This window comes from Pristis pectinata, chromosome 7 (genome assembly GCF_009764475.1).
Source record: "Pristis pectinata isolate sPriPec2 chromosome 7, sPriPec2.1.pri, whole genome shotgun sequence".
NCBI classification, from domain to species: Eukaryota; Metazoa; Chordata; class Chondrichthyes; order Rhinopristiformes; family Pristidae; genus Pristis; species Pristis pectinata.
In genome coordinates, this window is record NC_067411.1 from 4,707,881 (window position 1) to 4,728,837 (window position 20,957).

The following is a 20,957-nucleotide window of genomic DNA, read 5'->3' on the forward strand; positions in this document are numbered from 1 at the left end:
ACATTGGGAGACGTACTGCAACTCACCTGCTGTGTGGCTGGGGAACACCCTGAACCAGGCCTTGAGGGCAAGACGTGCTCTCTCAGGAGGATGAGAGAGATCACACGTTGGATTAGAGCATGGGAGCTCCCCCACTGTGTCCTGCTACCAACATCGATCCCTTAACTAAAAGGTGGGAAGGAGGAGGTTGAGAGGGACTCAAAAGGGAACATTTTTCACACAGACAATGGTTGGTATCTGAAATGAGCTGCCAGAAGAGGCAGGTAACAATTACAACATTTAAGAGGCATCTAGTCAGGCACTTGAATAGGCAAGGCCTAATGTGTCCATCCCTAATGCAGGTAAAGGGATTAGTGTACAATGGTCAGCATGGACCACTGGACCTGTTCCTGTGCTATACAGCTCTGTCTCTATAAAAGCAGATTAGGTGTCTGACCTGCTGAGTTCCTCCAGCAGCTTGTTTTTTGCTCCAGATTCCAGCATCTACAGTCTCTTGTGTCTCTATCTGGTCGCTGTCCGTGGGAGTTGTCCTTGGACCATTTCCAATAGATTCTACTCAAGAATTCATTGGTACATCCTCGGGTGAGGGGCGTCTTTGTTCTTTAATTAGTCCCCCAATGGGTTTTTGACTTGCAGACCAGGGAGTTTGCAACAAGAGCTGTGTTGACTCCAACTGGGGAGGAGCAGAGCTGGAGGAGCTGCTGCGTCCCACCGGGAGAGACTGGGACTGCGCTCCTAACCTGGACCCTGCAGTCAGTGTGGGCTCGGTGGACGTGACACTGCATCCTCCCTTCAAAAAACTCACCGTCATTTTTGTTTTACACGGAGAGGGGTGGATGCCTGGAACAAGCTGGGGGATGTGGTGGAAGCAGATATGGCAGCAATGTTTAGGAGGGTATTTAGACAGGCACAAGAACGGGCAGGGAATGGAGGGATATGGACCACGTGCAGGCAGATGGGATTGGTTTGGATTGGCATCATGGTCATTGTCCAAAGGGCTTGTTCCTGTCCAGTACTGGCCACACCTCAAACAGCGATGTCGGAGTACAGGAAGGAGATAGAGAGCTTAGTGGAATGGTGTCATGACAACAACCTTTCCCTCAATGTCAACAAAAGAGCTGGTCATTGACTTCAGGAAAGGGGGCAGTGTACATGTACCTGTCTACATCAATGGTGCTGAGGTCGAGAGCGTTGAGAGCTTCAAGTTCCTGGGAGTGAACATCACCAACAGCCTATCCTGGTCAAATCACGTAGATGCCACAGCCAAGAAAGCTCACCAGTGCCTCTACTTCCTCACGAGGCTAAAGAAATTTGGTTTGCCCCCTTTGACACTCACCAACTTTTATCGATGCACCATAGAAAGCATCCTATCTGGAATCACCACAGGTTGGTACGGCAACTGCTCTGCCCAGGACCGCAAGAAACTGCAGAGAGTTGTGGACACAGCTCAGCGCATCACGGACACCAGCCTCTCCTTGGACTCTGTCTTTACCTCTCACTGTCTTGGTGAAGCAGCCAGCATAATCAAAGACCCCACCCACCTGGGTCATTCTCTCTTCTCTCCTCTTCCATCAGGTAGAAGATACAGGAGACTGAGGGCACATACCACCAGACTTAAGAACAGCTTCTACCCCACTGATAAGGCTATTGAACAGTTCCCTTATACGATGAGATGGACTCTGACCTCACAATCTACCTTGTTGTGACCTTGCACCTTATTGCACTGCACTTCCTCTGTAGCTGTGACACTTTACTCTGTACTGTTATTGTTTTTACCTGTAATACCTCAATGCACTCTGTACTAACCCAATGTAACTGCACTGTGTAATGAATTGACCTGTACGATCAGTATGCATGACAAGTTTTTCACCGTACCTTGGGACAAGTGAGAATAATAAACCAATACCAATAATACCCTTTGACCCCAGACATATGTAACTAAGGGTCATGGAGCTCATGTTATCACAGGGAGGGGAGGTGGGTCACAGACTCAGCCCAGGTTGTGACAGGAGAGGACTGGAACTCCCTCCCACACTACGAATGTCACACGAGGGGAGACCTTAACCCTTAAGCCACTCGTGATGTCAGAGGGGGCAGGTCCACAAACGATTCACAATGCGACAAGGAGCCCAGTCTCACGCGCAGCTCGTGATGTCATAAGGGACAGACTGTACTGGGAATCAGCGAAGCATAACGTTGACCACACAAGGCCATTTGGCCCATCGTGACCATGGCAGCCAAAAATGGACCCAAGATGAATCTCATTCCCCAGTTCTCAGTACAAGGTTCTGTGGATCACAACCCTTCAGGTGCCTCATCCACATACTGTCTAAATGCATTGAGGTTCCTGCTTCCATCACCCCCTTTCAGGCAGTGAGTTCCAGACTCCATTGAAACAAAAAAAAAACAATTTCCCTCTAATTATCTTTAAATCTATGATGCACAATTGTTGACCACACCTTCTGCAGATCATCTCCTTCTTATACACCCTTTGACCTCCCTAAATGTTGTACACCTCAATTAAATCTCCCCTCAGCCACCTCTGTTCCAAAGAAAACAGCCCCATCTTGCCAGATTTAAAAGGGACCTGAGGGGCAACTTTTTTCGCACAGAGGGTGGCGGGTATATGGAATGAGCTGCCAGAGGAAGTGGTAGGGGCGGGAACAATTACAATGTTCAAAAGACACTTAGACAGGTTTAGCGAGATATGGGCCAAACGCAGGCAAATGGGACTAGATTGGATCGGCATCTTGGTCGGCATGGACAAGTTGGGCCAAAGGGCCTATTTCCGTGCTGTATGACTCTAACTCTATGGCATGAACATCCTTCCTCACACAAGACAAAAACTGCTCAGAAAACCCTAGATGGGGTCTAACCAAGTGCTTGGACAGCTTTGGCCAGATCTCCTTACACCTGTACTTAAATCCCCTTGCAATGAAGGCCATCATAACAGCAGCCTTCCTAACTGCCCACTGCACCCACATGCTTGCTCTCAATGACTGGTGCACAAGGACACCAGGTCTCGATGCATCTCCCCCATCACCATTCAGATAATAATCTGCCCTTCTGTTTTTAGAACCATTACCATTAAATAAATTACATCCCCCATCTTATCCATGTTTACACTGTAGAATTAAATGAGGGTGATCTATGAGGGTGATGCAGACCATATGGTTCTTTTGGATTTCTTTCTATCTTCTCCTTTTTAGGGATTCCATTAAGAACCCAACATCAGTGTTTAGCTGGGCTGTTGATAGATCACTGCAGAACAGATCTTCATCGCTCTGGCTAAGCTCCGATCAACCCTCTTGCAGCTGAAGGTCATTTCCTCCTCTTTTTGTATTTCAACTCCCTTGAGATGGAGGCCACCATTCCTTTAACTATTTGGTGACTACTTGTACCAGTGCCACGTGGCAGCACAGTGGGTAGAGCCACTACCTCACAGCACCAGAGACCTGGGTTCAATGCTGACCTCGGGCACTGTCTGTGTGGAGTTTGCATGTTCTCCCTGTGATTACATGAGTTTCTCCCGGGTGCTCCGGTTTCCTTGCACATCCCAAAGAGATGCAGGTTGGAGGTTAAAAGCCCCCTAGTGTGTAGATGAGTGGTACTGGAGGATATGGGATTGCTCTGTGAGGAGTCATAGAATTATACAGCATGGAAACAGGCCCTTCGGCCCAACTCTTCCATGCCAACCAAGGAGTCTTCCTGATCTAGTCCCAGTTGCTTGCATTTGGCCACATCCCTCTGAATCTTTCCTTTCCATGTACTTGTCCAAATGTCTTTTAAGATGTAATTGTACCCACCTCTACCACTTCCTCTGGCACCTCATTCCATACACCCACCACCCTCTGTGGGAAAAAAGTTGCCCCTCAGGTCTCCTTTAAATCTTTCAGAATCAGGTTTATTATCACTGACTCATATGTCATGACATTTGTTGTTTTGGAGCAGTACAGTGCAAAGACGTAAAATTACTATAAATTACAAAATAAATAAATAGTGCAAAATAAAAGGAATAACAAGGTAGCGTTCATAGGTTCATGGACCGTTCAGAAATCTGATGGCGGAGGGGAAGAAGGGCAGGCACGGTAGTGTAGTGGTGAGCGTCATGCTATTACAGCGCAAGCGACCCGGGTTCAATTCCCGCCACTGCCTGTAGGGAGTTTGTACGTTCTCCACAGGTCTGTGTGGGTTTCCTCCGGGCGCTCCGGTTTCCTCCCACATTCCAAAGATGTACAGGTTAGGAAGTTGTGGGCATGCTATGTTGGCGCCGGAAGCGTGGCGACATTTGCGGGCCACCCCCAGAACACTCTACGCAAAAGATGCATTTCACCATGTGTTTTGATGTACATGTGACTAATAAAGATATCTTATCTGAGTCTCCCCTCATCTTAAACCTATGTCCTTTAGTTTTAGACTCCCCTACCTTAGGTAAAAGAGAGATTGAGCAGGGAGAAAGGCCCTTCAGCCCATTGAGTCTGTGCTAACCATCAACCACCCACTTACACTAATCCTATATTATCCCCATTCTCCCCACAGAGTCAGAAATGGCCCCCTTCTCTCTGGGAGGGAAATATGGACATATACATCCATACCCTCAGATGCAAGTAGAACTGCCAGTATTAGCGATTTGTACACCTGAAACACATGTCTCAGAGCCAGAAGTTGCGAGTTTGAACCCCAAAAGGACAATACTGGCAAACCCAGTGCAGTCCGCTATCAGAGGTGCCATCTTTCGGATGTGACAGCGGACCATTGATACACCCCCACTCTCAAGTGGAAGTGAAAGATAAGGATCCCCTCCACCCCCAGTTTTCCCTCAAAGAAGATTGGGTGAATTATCTCCAGTGTCTGAGCCAATATTTTTATCTCAACTGACACTCAAGAACTGATTATCTCATCCTTATCTTCTGGCAGTTTATTGGAGGCTGTGTTTGCCTCATTTCCTATTGTACAATGTTGATTACACTTCAAAAAGTTTAAAAATAAAAAAGGTCCTCCATTTAAGAGAGAGATGAGGGAAAATGTTTTCTCTCAGAGAGTTACGAGTTTTTGGAATTTTCTTCCTCAAAAGGATAGTGGATGCAGAGACTGTGAGTCATTTTTATGGCAGAGATAGATAAATTCTTGATAATCAGTGAGGTGAAAGGCTACCGGGAGGCAGACAGAAATGCAGAGTTAAGGTCACTATGACCAAATTGGCCACAATCTTATGCATGCTCATACTCCCTTATGTGGCTGAGTATCGGGATTTGTCTTTTGATGCCTTATTTGCTTCATTAAAGGTGAGGTACAGTCTCTTGTTGGGGTGAAGTTTTACCAAAACTCCCCAGAACCTTCTATGGGCCTGATCTTGCTGGCCACCACCCACAGCTCTCCAAATACAGGGGACCTATCTCACTCACCCTCCACCTCCCATACCCTAGCAGCCAGACCTCAGTGCCAATGAGTCCTCCAGTGAAGCACCTGAGACATCCTTGACACCTTTGACAGCTGGCAAAGCGGGAGACGAGGAGGACAGTCAACTGTAAAACCTATCAGAGATTTTAGTAATGTTTCTGACATTTGGAAAACATTTAAAAGGAAATAGAAGTAAAAAAAAAAGAAAACATTAAAAATACAGTTAATTAAAAGCACAAAAGTAATGAAAGAATAAATAATTCTGACAAAAAAGCTGAAATAATTCAGAGAAAGTAACTTCCCTTTCCCCACAATCTCATTGAAATGAATATGGTCTCAGATCTTGCTGTGGTTCTAACCTTAGGTAATTCCTCATCAGAGTGATCACATTCCATCGCTGGATCCATGCAGATCAGTAAGTCCAGGACACTTGCGATTCACACTGCACCTGTGGGAGTCTGGGACTTGAACTCCAGTTGCAGCAGCCAGTACCAGCAGTTCCAGTTGGAACCAGCAACAGTAATCAGCTGAGTTCAGCCTAACCTCCTTCCAATTCAGGGAGCCCAATACCGATGTAGGACTCCGATAATCTGTCTCACTGGCAAACCTTCAGCATTTGGCTCACTAGGTGTCTATACCTGTGCTCTCCCAACACCCTGGGGCCCCAGTTCCCACACTCCCTCTAACACACATATTCCTACACTCCCTCTGACACCCCGGGATCCCAGTTCCCACACTCCCTCTAACACAGCAGGGTCCCAGTTCCCACAATCCCTCCAACACAACAGGGTCCCAGTTCCCACACTCCCTCTGACACCCCAGGATCCCAGTTCCCACACTCCCTCTAACACACAGGGACCCCAGTTCCCACACTCCCTCTAACACACAGGGACCCCAGTTCCCACACTCCCTCTAACACACAGGGACCCCAGTTCCCACACTCCCTCTAACACACAGGGACCCCAGTTCCCACACTCCCTCTCACACACCGGGACCCCAGTTCCCACACTCCCTCTAACACACAGGGACCCCAGTTCCCACACTCCCTCTAACACACAGGGACCCCAGTTCCCACACTCCCTCTAACACACAGGGACCCCAGTTCCCACACTCCCTCTAACACAGCAGGGTCCCAGTTCCCACAATCCCTCAAACACACCAGGACCCCAGTTCCTACACTCCCTCATACACACCAGGACCCCAGTTCCCACACTGCCTCAAACACACCCCAGTTCCCACACTCTCTCCAACACAGCAGGGTCCCAGTTCCCACACTCCCTCTAACACACCAGGGCCCCAGTTCCCACACTCCCTCTAACACACGGGGACCCCAGTTCCCACACTCCCTCTAACACACCAGGGCCCCAGGTCCCACCTTCCCCAACACACTGGGGCTACAGTTCCTGAACTCCCTTTAACTCACCGGAGCCCTGTTTCCACACTCTGAAGGTCACTAGGTGGTTTCCACACTCCATTTAAACTCACTGGGTTTATGCAATATTCATCATACTTCTACATAACATCTTAAAAAAATCTGAACTACAAGTGTATAGGATGTTTAATTGGAATAACATCCGATAGTGCAGATATCTGCCAGTCCAGCACCAAAGAGGATTAATAGTCGTCACCACAGATCTGCCAGCCTGCAGTCCCATCACCTCTTCTTACGTCCAACAGGTTGTCCCTTTCCCAACACCACATGGTCAACCTATTCCGCATCACTCTGCTGTGTACAAGTCACAGAGAAATGGGTAGGGCTCCAGGCACAGACCTTGCCTGGTACTCAAGAGGTGACACCAGTTGATCAGCTTGGGTACCATCCACAGCCACCTACCTTGAACACCTCCGAGAAGAACCCTGAGCCAATCTTCTCACAGTAGAAGTCATCGATCCTGGCCAGGGTGGAGACAGCACTGCGAAGTGCCCTGTAGGACGAGGGTCGGAGGCAGTTGCACCCAGACATCGAACCTGACACGGGAGCTGAATAAGGCCCAGAGTCCGGTACGAAGACATCACTGGACAAGTCCAATCGGAGGGCTGGTTCCCTCGACATTTCCGTGAAGATGAACCCCTTCCCCCCCAATCCGATCCAAACCCGACTCACATCTTCCTCTGGCTGTTGATGGGTGCTGGGAGGGGAAAGGGCGTTCCTGGAGTTTAGGGAAAAGCCTTCACACCATTAAAACCGGGATTACATCCACTCTGGGCATCCTTCGTATCATCGAGCCCATTAACAGGCGAGAAATGAGAGCAGTCGATGATAATCCAGGACTAGCCTGGATTAGTTTGCAAATCATTTAGTTACCCAATAACAAATAATAATCCATCAGTCAATCAACAATCCAGCACTAGTTGATTGATAATCTGGCAGTATTGATCGATAATCTGGTTCTGATCAATCTGTGACCCAGCAACTGTTCATCAATAATCCAACATCATCAAAAATCCAACATTGATAAAGCAGCAAAATGATGATTCATTACTCAATAATCTGGTCATGATCAGTAGATAATCCAGCAAGGATAAATTATTAAGCAATGGTGAACTGGTAAATTGATGATAAATGAAAATCCAGGCTCCAATCCCAACCGAAAGAACAATAAATCTCCTGAACTTGGATCAATAGTCACCATTCACCAGGGAGATGGCCAAGGGGGTTCATCTACCAATGACCACTCATCCTGGGCACAACTTGGACAATGCAAAGCAATGCCCAAGGCCACAGTTCTGGTGTGGCACGGTGTAGGGGAAGGACCCCTCCCTCTCTGCAACGTCGTAAATAAACTGAAGGATCAAAACAGACTTTTTCCAGCTCCAGATCCAACACACTTCCCGTCTCACTGTGGCTGCTCTGATCCCAATATCACCTCAGCCTGCTCCTGCTCTGATCCCAGGTTAACTGTTCCTGCTCTGATCCCAGTTTAACCGTTCCTGCTCTGATCCCAGTTTAACCGTTCCTTATTCCTGGACTGATCCCAGTTTCCTATGCTGTCTCCTGGTCTGATCCCGGTCCACCTGCCCCTGACTCCTGGTCTGATCCCAACTAAACTGCTCTTTGATCCCAGTCTATCTGCTCTGGGTCTGCTCCCAGTTTAACTGTTCCTTACTCCTGGTCTGATCCCAGTTTAACTGATGCTGGTCTGATCCCAGTTTAACTGCTCCTGGTCTGATCCCAGTCCATCTGCTCCTGGTCTGATCCCAGTTTCCTCTGCCCGCTCCTGGGTCCGGTGCCAGTCTATCTGCTCCGGCTCTGCTCCCGGTGTCTCCGCAGCCCGCTCCGGCTCTGGATCCGGTTCTTGCCCTCCCGGCTCCGGCTCCGGCTCCGGAGCGGCTAGGCCTCCCGCTGCTCCCGGACTCCGCAGCTTCCACCCCTCCCCACCCCTCCCCCGGGCTCCGCCTGCACTGCCGACGCTGGCGCCGCCCGCTCTCGGCTCACGGAGCAGCCACCCTGCGCACGCCGCGGGCTCCCGTTCCTTATGTGGGAGCGGGGAGGGCGGAGAGGCTGCAGCGGGGCGGCGCTCCCTCCCTCCCTCCCTCGCCCCGCCTCTGCCGCAGACACCGGGCGCCGCCTGCGGGTTACTGCCGAGCTCAGCAGCCCGCTACCCGGTCGGACAAAGCCCAGGGAGGCAGCCTCTCCCCACCCCCGACCCCCAGGCTGGGTTCCTGATCCTCCACACTGGCCGCTTGCCGTGCTGGGTTCTCGGATGTCTGCGGAACCGTCCCCGAGCCGCTACATCAATGCAAGTGCGGTGGGGATCCCTGGTGAAAGCCTCACCGACCTTCAGGACATCCCACAGGTTTACTGACCGTCTAACATCGGAGTCACGGAGTCCTCACAGGCCATTCGGCCCAACAGTCCAGTGGGAACCCATCCCTATTCATCCTGTTTCCCAACGCCTGGCTTGGGCGATTCAAGTGTTGTATAAATTCATGAGGGGCACAGATGGGGTCTTTTTTCCAGGGAAGGGGAATTAAAAACTAGAGGGCATAGGTTTAAGGTAAAAGATTTAAAAGGGACCTGAGGGGCAAATTCTTCACGCAGAGGGTGGTGGGTGTATGGAACGAGCTGTCAGAGGAAGTGGTTGAGGCAGATACATTTGTGTTCAGTTCTGGTCGCCTCATTATAGGAAGGATGTGGAAGCTTTAGAGAGGGTGCAGGGGAGATTTATCAGGATGTTGCCTGGATTGGAGAGCATGTCTTATGAGGATGGGTTGAGCGAGCTAGGGATTTTCCCTTTGGATAAGAGGTGACTTGATAGAGGTGTACAAGATGATAAGAGGCATAGATCGAGTGGACAGTCAGAGACTTTTTCCCAGGGCAACAATGGCTAACACGAGGGGGCATAATTTTAAGGTGATTGGAGGAAGGTATAAGGGGAATGTCAGTGGGGTAAGTTTTTTACTCAGAGAGTGGTGGGTGTGTGGAACACACTGCCAGCAGAGGTTGTGGGGACAGATTCATTAGGGACATTTAAGAGACTCTTAGATAGAAACATGAATGATAGAAAAATAAGGGGCTATGTGGGAGGGAAGGGTTAGGTAGATCTTAGAGCAGGATAAAATGTCAGCACAGCATTGTGGGCTGAAGGACCTGTACTGTGCTGTAGTGTTCTATGTTCTAATGATAATATTTAAAAAACATTTGGATAAGTGCGTGGATAGGAAGGATTTAGAGGGATATGGGCCAAATGTGGGCAAATGGGACTATTTTGGTGGGCACCTTGGTCGGAATGGAAGATAGAACATTGGTGGAGTTGTGAATAGTGTAGAAGACTGGCGATGGATACAGCAGGATATTGAATAGTCACAGGTGTGGGCAGAGAAATGGTGGATGGAGTTTAACCTGGATAAATGTGGGGTGTTGCACCTTGGTAGGACTGATGTCAAGAGGCAGTACACTCTTAAGGGCAAGACCCTTAACAGTGTTGAAGAGCAGAGAGACCTTGGGGTGCAAGTCCATGGCTCACTGAAAGTGGCGACACAGGTAGATAGGGTGGTTGAGAAGGCTTATGGAATGCTTGCTTTCATTAATTGAGGTATTGAGTACAGGAGTCAAGAAGTTATGATACATCTCTATAGAACTCTGGTTAGGCTGCATTTGGAGTATTGCGTGCAGTTCTGGTCACCTCACTATAGAAAGGATGTCGAGGCTTTAGAGAGGGTGCAGAGGAGGTTTACCAGGATGCTGCCTGGATTAGAGGGCATGTGCTATCAGGAGAGGCTGGACAAACTTGGGCTCTTTTCTCTGGAGCGGCAGAGGCTGAGGGGTGATCTGTTGGCAGTGCATAAAATTATGAGGGGCATAGATAGGGTGGACAAGCAATATCTTTTTCCCCATTATTGAGCGATCCAATACCAGAGGGCATGCATTTAAGGTGGGAGGGGGTAGGTTCAGAACAGACGTGAGGTGTACGTTTTTTACTCAGAGAGTGGTGGATGCCTGGAATGCGTTGCCTGATAGGGTGGTGGAGGCAAATTCTTTGGGGGCTTTTAAGAGGGGCTTGGATGGGCACAGGAATGAGAGGAAAATGGAGGGATATCGGCATTCTGTAGGTAGGAGGGATTAGCTATGTTGGCACAACGTTGTGGGCTGAAGGGTCTGTTTTGTGCTGTATGTAGTGCACAGAATGTAGTATAGCACAGGAACAGGCCCTTTGGCCCACATGTTGTGCTGAACTAATTAAACTAGTAATTAAACGCCTAACTAAACTAATCCCTTCTGCCTACACAATGTCCACATCCCTCCATTCTCCGCACATTCATGTGCCTATCTAAGAGCCTCTATCATATTTGCCTCCACCACCATCCCCGGCAGTTGAGCCGAAGGGCCTGTTTCCGTGCAGTGTTACTCTGTGACTCTATGAATCTGCTTCCAGCACTCTCTCAGGCAGTGTGTTCCAGGTACTCACCACTCTCTGGGTGAAGGAGGTCCCCCTCAGGTTCCCTCTGAATCTCTTCCCCCTCACCCTGAATCTATGCCCAATACGGGGAGAAGTTTCCTGCAGTCTACCTGATCTATACCCCTCATAAATTTATATACCCCAATCATGTCTCCTCTTAACTTCCTCTGCTCCTGGGATGCAGACCCAGCCTCTCCAGCCTCAATACTGAACTGTTCCATCCCAGGCAAAATACTGATGAAAAAATCAAGCCGCTGGAGAAACTCAGCAGGTCAGGCAGCATCTGTGGCGGGAAACGGACAGTCCACGTTTTGGGTCGAGACCCTTCATCTGGACTGGTCTCCACCCAAAATGTCAAATGGCTACTTCCCTCGCTGAGCTCCTCCAGCAGTTTGGTTTTTGCTCTAGTTTCCAGCATCTGCGGTCTCTTGGGTCAACATGTCAGTGAATCTCCCCTGCACCCACTCCAGCACGATCACATCAAGTCGAGCTTATTGTCATGTGCACAGGTACAGTGAGGTACAGGTACCATGAAAAACTTGCTTGCACCAGCATCGCAGGCATGTAGGTTCAGACACCACACAAAGCATAAATTTTACAGGACAATGAAGAAAAAGACCATGCAAAACAAGGCATTTGTGCAAAAAAAACACAAGAGGTGGTCTGTATTGTTCTGTTGCTGAGGTAGGCTTAGGGTTATACAGGTCAGTTCAAGAGCCTGATGGTTGAAGGGGAGTAGCTGTTCCTGAACCTGGTGGTGTGGAACTTCAGGCTTCTGTACCTCCTGCCTGATGGTAGCAGTGAGAAGATGGCATGGCCCAGATGGTGGGGATCTTTGATGATAGATGCCGCCTTCTTGAGGCAGTGCCTCCTGTAGATGCTGTCAGTGGTGGGGAGGGCTGTGCCCGTGATGGATCAGGCTGTGTCCACTACTCTCTGCAGCCTCTTACATTCCATGCGTTGGAATTGCCATGCCTGGCCATGATGTAACCAGTCAGGATGCTTTGAACAGTATATCTGTAGAAGTTTGTTAGAGTGTTTAGTGACAGGCTGAACCTCCTTAACCTAATAAGCAAGTAGAGACACTGGCGCACCTTCTTCATGATTGAATCTATGTGCTGGGCCCATGACAGTTCATCCGAGATGTTAACACCCAGGAATTTGAAGCTGCTGACTCTCTCCACCTCTGACCCACCAGTGAGAACTGGCACGTTATCTCCCCACTTCCCCTTTGTGAAGTCAACGATTAGTTCCTTGGTTTTGTTGACATTGAGCAAGAAGTTGTTCTTACGGCACCACTCAACCAGATGTTCTATCTCACTCCTGTACGCTGACTCATCGCCACCTGTGATTCAGCCAACAACAATGCTGTTGCTGGCGAATTTGGTGTTGGAGCTGTGCTTAGCCGTGCAGTCGCAGGTGTAAAGAGAGTAGAGCAGGGGGCTAAGCACACAGCCCTGAGGTGCACCTGTGCTGATGGTCACTGAGGAGGAGATGTCGTTCCTGACCCATACCGATTGAAGTCTACTGATGAGGAAGTCAAGGATCCAGTTGTAAAGGGAGGTACAGAGGCCCATGACTTGGAGCTTGGTGATAAGTTTGGAGGGGATGATTGTGATGAACGCTGAGCTGTAGTTGATGAACAGCAGCTTGATGTATGCATTAGTTATCCTGATGGTCCAGAACAGAGTGTGCTTCTCACTGCCTCGGTAAAGCAGCCAACATAATCAAAGACCCCATCCACCCCAGACATTCTCTCTCCTCCCCCCTCCCATCAGGCAGAAGATACAAAAGCCTGAAAGCACGTACCACCAGGCTCAAGGACAGCTTCTATCCCGCTGTTACAAGACTATTGAACAGTTCCCTAGTACGTTAAGATGCTTTTGACCTCACAATCTATCTCGTTATGGCCATGAACCTTATTGTCTGCCTGCACTGCACTTTCTCTGTAGCTGTAACACTTTATTCTGCATTCTGTTATTGCATTTCCCTTGTACTACCTCAATGCACCAATGTGATGAAATGGTCTGTATGGATGGCATGCAAAACAAAGGTTTTCACTGTACCTCGGTACATGTGACAATAACAAAACCAATTTACCAATTTGTGTGACTGGAAGCTATTACCAGCAGCGTTCCAAAGGACACAGGGCACCGTCTCTTGCTTTCTGTAAGATATCTCAACCAGTTAGTGTGAAAATAGGGAGCATAAGGTTGCAGATGAAACAAAAAATGGCCGTGTGGTTGGCAGTGAGGTTAATTGGACACTGTAAATTGTCCCTCGTGTGGTAAGTCGTAGAATCTGGGGGATGTTGATGGGAATATGGGGAGAATATAAAGGGATTAGTGTAGGAACCCTATGACCTTATGAAAGCTTTAAACTGTAGCGAGATACAGACGGCCTGGTCAACTGGGCAGTGAAATTACATGTGGACTCTAATCCAGAGAATATCCGCTGATGCTTGAGTTATAAGGGGAGACTGGACAGGCTGGGACTGTTTCCCCAGGAACGAAGGAGGCTGAGGGGTGACCTTCTGGAGGTCTATAAAATCATGAGGGGTGTAGATAAAGTGGATGTTCACAGTTTTTTACCCCGGGTAGGGGAATCTAAAACTAGAGGGCACAGATTTAAGGTGAGAAAGAAAAGATTTAAAGGGGACCTGAGGGGCAAGTTTTTGCACTGACGGTAGTGGGTATATGGAACGAGCTGCCAGAGGAAGTGGTTGAGGCAGGTACAATTGCAACATTTAAAAGACACTTGGACAGGTACTTGGATAGGAAAGGTTTAGAGGGATAGGGGCCAAATGAAGGCAAATGGGATTAGTGTAGTCACCTTGGTTAGCATGGACAAGTTAGGCTGAAGGGCCTGTTTCCATGCTGTATAACAAAGACTCGATGAATTTATGATGCAGTTGGGGAGGTGCACCAAGGCAAGGAAATGTACAATAGAGGTGTGGAGAGGACCTTGGAGATCCTTAAAGATGGGAAGACATCAATAAAAGTGGTAAAAAAGCATCTGAATACTCTAATTAGGTGAGGTAAAGATTTTAAGGGCAAGGAGGTTGTGCTGGAATGATTTACAACACTCGTTAGACTGCAGCTTGAGCAATGCATACAATTCAAGAACAGCTACTTCCCTTCAACCATTCAGTTCTTGAACCAAACGGCACAACCCTAATCACTAGAGTTTGGCAACACCATGACCACCTTGGTCACTTTGCACTAAAATGGACTTGGCTTTTTTTTTGTTCTAATTGTGTTCTTCTTGTCAAAATTGTGTATAATTTATGTTTCATTTATGGTTTTCTTGTGAATGTTGTGTATCTGATGCTCTGTGCCTGTGATGCTGCTGCAAGTAAGTTTTTCATTGCACCTGTGCACACGTGTACTTGTACATATGGCAATGAACTTGACTTTGACTTTGACTTCGGGTTCTGGTCACCACATTACAGGAAAGATGTGATCGTACTGGAGAAGATGCAGAGGGGATCAAGGAGGATGTTGCCACGACTGGAACATTGGGTAAAGATTGTAGAGGCTGGCGTTGAGTTCTTTGGAACAGAGAACACTGAGGTGTATACCATTTTGAGGAGCCCAGACAGATCAAGCACTGCAGGCATTGGACATATGAAAAAAATTATAAATATTATATTTTAGATTTGAGGGGGAGCTGATTTATCACCAAGAGAGTGGTGATAGCCGCTATACACTGCTGGAGAGAGTGGTGGGAGCAGAGTCACTGACTGTATTTAAGAAGTGTCTCGATGTGTCTTAAATCACCCAGGCGGAGCAGGCCACGGGCCAAATGCTGGAAGATGGGATTAATACGGATGGATGCCCACTGGTCACTGTGGACTTGGTGGGCCGAATGGCCTATTTCCTTGCTCAGTGACTCAATAAAGAGGAAGGAACTAGTTCCCTCAGCAGAGAGGTGGAAAACCGAGGGATAGAGATTGGAAGTAAGTAGTGGAAGGATTAGAGGGGAGATACAGAAAGGATGTTTTCTCCCCCCCAGAGGGGTGGTGGGGATCTGGAACTCACTGCCTGAGGGGGTGGGAGGGGCAGAAACCCTCCCCACACTGAAACAGGACTCTGGTGTCTCCTGAGAGCCGTGACCTACAGAACGACGGACCCAGTGCTGGAAGGTGAGATCAGTCTGGATAGCTCTTGTTTTGGCTGGCACAGGCATGATGGGCCAAATGGCCGCCTGTGTCCCAAATTTTCCATGACTAGGAAGAAAGCAGTATTGAATAGAGGAGGTCACACACGTGCTAAAATAGAGGCATAACTGGAAATGCGGCTGTGGGTTCCATTGCTGATTACAAGGCTGCGACTTTTAGGGTAAATCAATCGGAAATGTGTTATCCATAGCTCCTCTATCTCCGTGTAGTTTCCAAGGATACCGTATCTATGGGAGCAGTCGCTATGGATACTTGCTCAATAGGTAGTTTCCGGGGATGTATGCCCTATGGATGCAGTTTCCACAGTTGCAGTATCTGTCCATGTAGGCATTACTCACACTGGCGGAAGAGGGGTTATAAACCCCTCTAGTGATGTATTTCAGGAACTGCACTGTGTAGTTTTGTCCATTAGCAGTGGAGTGTTTTATTCTCTTCCTCAGTGTTACGACGATTGCTGACTGTTAACCCTTCGACACTGAGAACAAATTGAGGTTGGAAAGTGAACAGGAAGCTGATTATCAATCATTAACATAGAGGTGGAGTTCAGTTAAATCAGGGTTGAGACGCAGGAGACTACAGATGCTGGCATCTGGCACAACAAGCCATCTGCTGGAGGAACTCAGTGGGTCGAGCAGCATCTGTGGGGGGAAAGGAATTGTCGACGTTTCATGTTGAGACCCTGCATCAGGACTGATAGTGGAGAGGGGGAGTGGTGAGGCAGCGGCCAGTGGGTCATTGGTGGACCAAGGATAGGGCAAGGAACATACTAGCCCCTGTCTCCCACCTCCCCATCTCTTTATGTGGCCGTCTCCCCTCTCCACTCTCAGTCCTGATGCAGGGTTTCAACCCGAGATGTCAACAGCTCCTTGACCTGCACAGATCCTGCTCGAGCCACTGAGTTCCTCCAGCAATTTAACTTTTGAAATCAGATTTGATTTCTACATTCCCAGAGAGGTTTACCTTCCAGTGAACAGAGGTCAAGGGCTTATTGTCATAGGGACACAGGCCCTTCGGCCCATCAACCACCCCCCCATGTAAACTAATCCTAACCTAACCCATTTTATTCTCCCCGCATTGTCATCAACTCCCCCCAGATGAAACCACTCACTTACACTGGAAGCAGCTTACAGGTTGGTTACAAGTAAACCAACCTGCACATCTTTGGGATGTGGGAAGAAACCGGAGCAGATGGATGAAACGATTGCGGTCACGGGGAAAACGCACAAGCTCCAGACAGACAGCACCGGGAGTTGGGATTGAACCTGGGCCTCGCATTTCTGGGACACTGGCTCTACTTGCTGCACCACTGTGCTGCCCACGGTCAAGGAGATTTAGTCAGGACCCACACATCTGAGTAACCTCTTGCCTGGAGGAGCAGGTTTCTGTAGACAAGGGGGAACATTTTACCCTTGGTCCGGACTGAGTTGGCTGATTGGTATTGGTATTGATATTGGATTCTTATCGTCACATGTACCGAGATGCAGTGAAAAACTTAGATTTACAAGCCATCCATACAGATCATTTTAAAAACATAAGTACTTTGAGGTAGTACAAGGGAAAAGCAGTCGCAGAGCTTCAAGTTCCGAGGAGTGGACACCACCAACAGTGTAGTTCAACTATGTGGATTCAATGGCCAAGAAAGCTCACCAAGTGCCTCTACTTCCTCAGGAGGCTAAAGAAATTTGGTATGTCCCATTTAAGCCTCGCCAATTTTTATAGATGCACTATAGAAAGCATCCTATCCAGGTGCATCGCAGCAGATGATCTGCCCAGGACAGCAAGAAACTGCAGAGGGTTGTGGACACAGCTCAGCACATCACCAAAACCAGCCTCCCCGCCATGGACTCTGTCTACACTTCTCATTGCCTCGCAGCCAACATAATCAAAAACCCCACCCACCCCGGACATTCTCTCTTCTCCCCCCTCCCATCAGGCAGAAGATAAAAAGGATGAAAGCGCGTACCACCAGGCTCAAGGCCAAGACTCCCTACCCTCTCCCTCCCACATTACAACATCCCCTCAGTACTGCACCGGGGGAGTCAGACTCAGGTCTCTGGAGAAGGTGTTTGAACTCACAAGCCTCTGACTCAGACACACCAACACCCTGACCCTCAAGGCTGCTGCAGCAGCTGTCAGACTAAGGAAGGTTGGTGAATTCAGGGTACAGTAGCCACAGAATCATAAAGTCGCATAGAAAGCATCCCATCCGGATGCACCACGGCTTGGTATGGCAACTGCTCTGTGGGACTACCAGAAACTGTAGAGAGTTCTGAACACATCCCAGTCTATCATGGAAACCAGCCTCCCCTCCATGGACCCTGTCTATACTTCTCACTGCCTCAGTGAAGCAGCCAACATAATCAAAGACCCCACCCACCCCGGACATTCCCTCTTCTCCCCCCACCCATCGGGCAGAAGATACAAAAGGATGAAAGCCCGTACCACCAGGCTCAAGGACAGCTTCTATCCCGCTGTTATAAGACTATTGAACGGTCCCCAAGTACAATAAGGTGGACTCTTGACCTCACAATCTAACTCGTTATGACCTTGCACCTTACTGTCTGCCTGCACTGCACTTTCTCTGTAACTGTAACACTTTATTCTGCATTCTGTTATTGTTTTCTCAATGAAATGATCTGTATGGATGGCATGCAAAACAAAGTTTTTCACTGTACCTCGGTACGTGACAATAATAAACCAATTTATCAATTTACCAGTAACAGAAAGCAGAACATAGTGTTACAGTCACAGAGAAAGTGGAGTGCAGGCAGACAATAAGATGCAAGGGCCAAGATGAGGTAAATTATAAGGTCAAAAGTTCACCAACGGACAGGAAGTGTGTTCAAGAGTCTTATGACAGCAAGACAGAGCCCAGCTGGGGCTGTGGTTAGGACACTTCAACTGGTCTCAGCTTTGGTGGAATGGGGAGAGACAACAGGGTTCCTACTCCTGTTGGGACCCAGTGATCTCTGCTGCACACATACTGTGTGCATGGTGGCTCGAGATCGATTGATCAAAGGCTTGAATCAAAGGAGGCTTGATAGTTTGGGTCTGTATAGTTTGGAGTTTAGAAGAATGAGGTCTGACCTTTTTCAAACATAAGGGGCTTGGCAGGGTAGATCTTGAGATATTGAGAATTTCTATAGATGTACGGTGGAGAGCATTCTGACTGGTTAGATCACAGCCTGGTATGGAGCCTCCAATGCACAGGATCGCAAGAGGCTGCAAGGAATTGTAGACTCAGCCAGCTCCATCACAGACACAACCCTCTCCACCACTGAGGACATCTTCAAAAGGTGGTGCCTCGAGAAGGTGGCATGCATCACTAAGGACCCTCAGCACCCGGGACATGCCCTCTTCTCGTTACTACCATCAGGGAGTAGGTACAGGAGCCTGAAGACCCACACTCAACGATTCAGGAACAACTCCTTCCCCTCCGTCATCAGATTTCTGAATGGTCCATGAACCGATGAACATTACCTCGTTATTTGTTCTTTTTTGTACTATTTATTTCTGTAATTTATAGATTTTTTATGTCCTGCACTGTACTGCTGCCTCAGAACAACACATTTCACAACATGTATCTGTGATAATAAACCTGATTCTGATTCTGTTTTCACTAATGGGAGAGGCTGAAACAAGGGGACATAGGTCCAAAATAAAGGACCGGTCATTTAAAATTGAGATACGTAGAATTTTTCCACAGGAATCTCTGGAATTCTCTGGCCCATAGGATGGTGGAGGCTGGATCATGAGATATATTTAAGGTGGAGATAAATAAATATTTGATAGATCAAGGAATAGAGGGGAATGGAGAAATGGCACAGAAGAGAAATTGAGGTTAGCATAGGTCAGCCATGATCATATTGAATGGTGGGGCAGGATTGAGGGGCCGAGTGGCCCACTGCTGCTCCTATTTTCTTGTGTTCTTGAATCACTTGCCAATGCACAGTAACCAAGGTTTCCCAACAATCTGGCTTGAGACACTTAAAGCCAAATATCTCTCTGCAACTTTATATATTGTACCAATGGTTTCCCTGTATAAAGTGTCCCACGTCACTTATAAATCAGCCTGGTAAAATTGGCCTTAACCCCAGTTTAGGGTTTCACCTGTTGCTGGGTCGAAGTCCTGGAGCTCCTTCCCCAACAATACTGGAAGGACTGCAGTGGTTCAAGAAGGCAGCTCACCACCACCTCCTCAAGGGCAATTAGGGATGGTCAATAAATGCTTGCATTGTCAGCAATGCACAAATCCAATAAAGCTAACCAAAAAAAACATTGGAATCAAAAGCTGGTGACCATGAAGCTTGCATGAAATCCTGTCCAATTCATGAATGCACTTTAGGGAAGGGAATCTGAAATTGTTACTGTTCCAGCATGTGACTGTAGACCCATGCTATTTCTTTGGCTCTTCCCTCCGCTCTGGACCATACTGCTGTTCAACTACAGCTCAGCGTTTAACACAATCATCCCGTCCAAGCTCATCATCAAGCTTCAAGACCTGGGCCTCTGTACCTCCCTCTGCAAATGGATCCTCATTGGCAGATGTCAATCAGTGAGGATTGGTAACAACATCTCCTCCTCACTGATCATCAACACAGGTGCACCTCAAGGTTGCTCTACAGGAGCGAGACAAGACACCTGGGTGAGTGGTGCTGCAACAAGAACCTCTCGCTCAATATCAGCAAAACTAAAGAGCTGATTGTTGACTTCAGGAAGGGGAAGGAGGGCAAACATGCGCCAGTCTACATTGAGGGATTGGCGGTGGAGAGAGTCAGCAGCTTTAAATTCCTGGGCGTTAACATATCTGATGACCTGTCCTAGGCCCAGCACATAGATTCAATCATAAGGAAAGTGCGCTGGCGCCTTTACTTTCTGAGACAGTTAAGAAGGTTCAGCTTCTCACCTAACACTCTAACAAACTTCAACAGATATACTGTTGAAAATGTCCTGACTGGTTGCATCATGCCTGGTGTGCCAATCCAAATGCACAGGAATGTAAGAAGCTGCAGAGAGTAGTGGACTCTGCCCAATACATCACGGGCACATCCCTCCCCACCATCGGGAGTATCTACAGGAAGCTCTGCCTCAAGAAAGCAACATCCATTATCAAAGATCCCCACCATCCGGGCCCTGCCATCTTCTCGCAGCTCCCATAGGGCAAGAGGTACAGAAGCCTGAAGGCCCACACCACCAGGTTCAGGAACAGCTACTTCCCTTCAACCATTCAGTTCTTGAACCAACCGGCACAACCCCAATTACTACAGTTTAGCAACACTATGACCACTTTGCACTAAAATAGATTTATTTTTGTTCTAATCATGTTCTTTCCTGTAAAAATTGTGTATAATTTATGTTTAATTTATGTTTTTCTTGTGAATGCTGCTTATCTGGTGCTATGTGCCTGTGATGCTGCTGTTTTGCATTGCACCTGTGCACACATGGACTTGTTCATATGACAATAAACTTCACTTTGA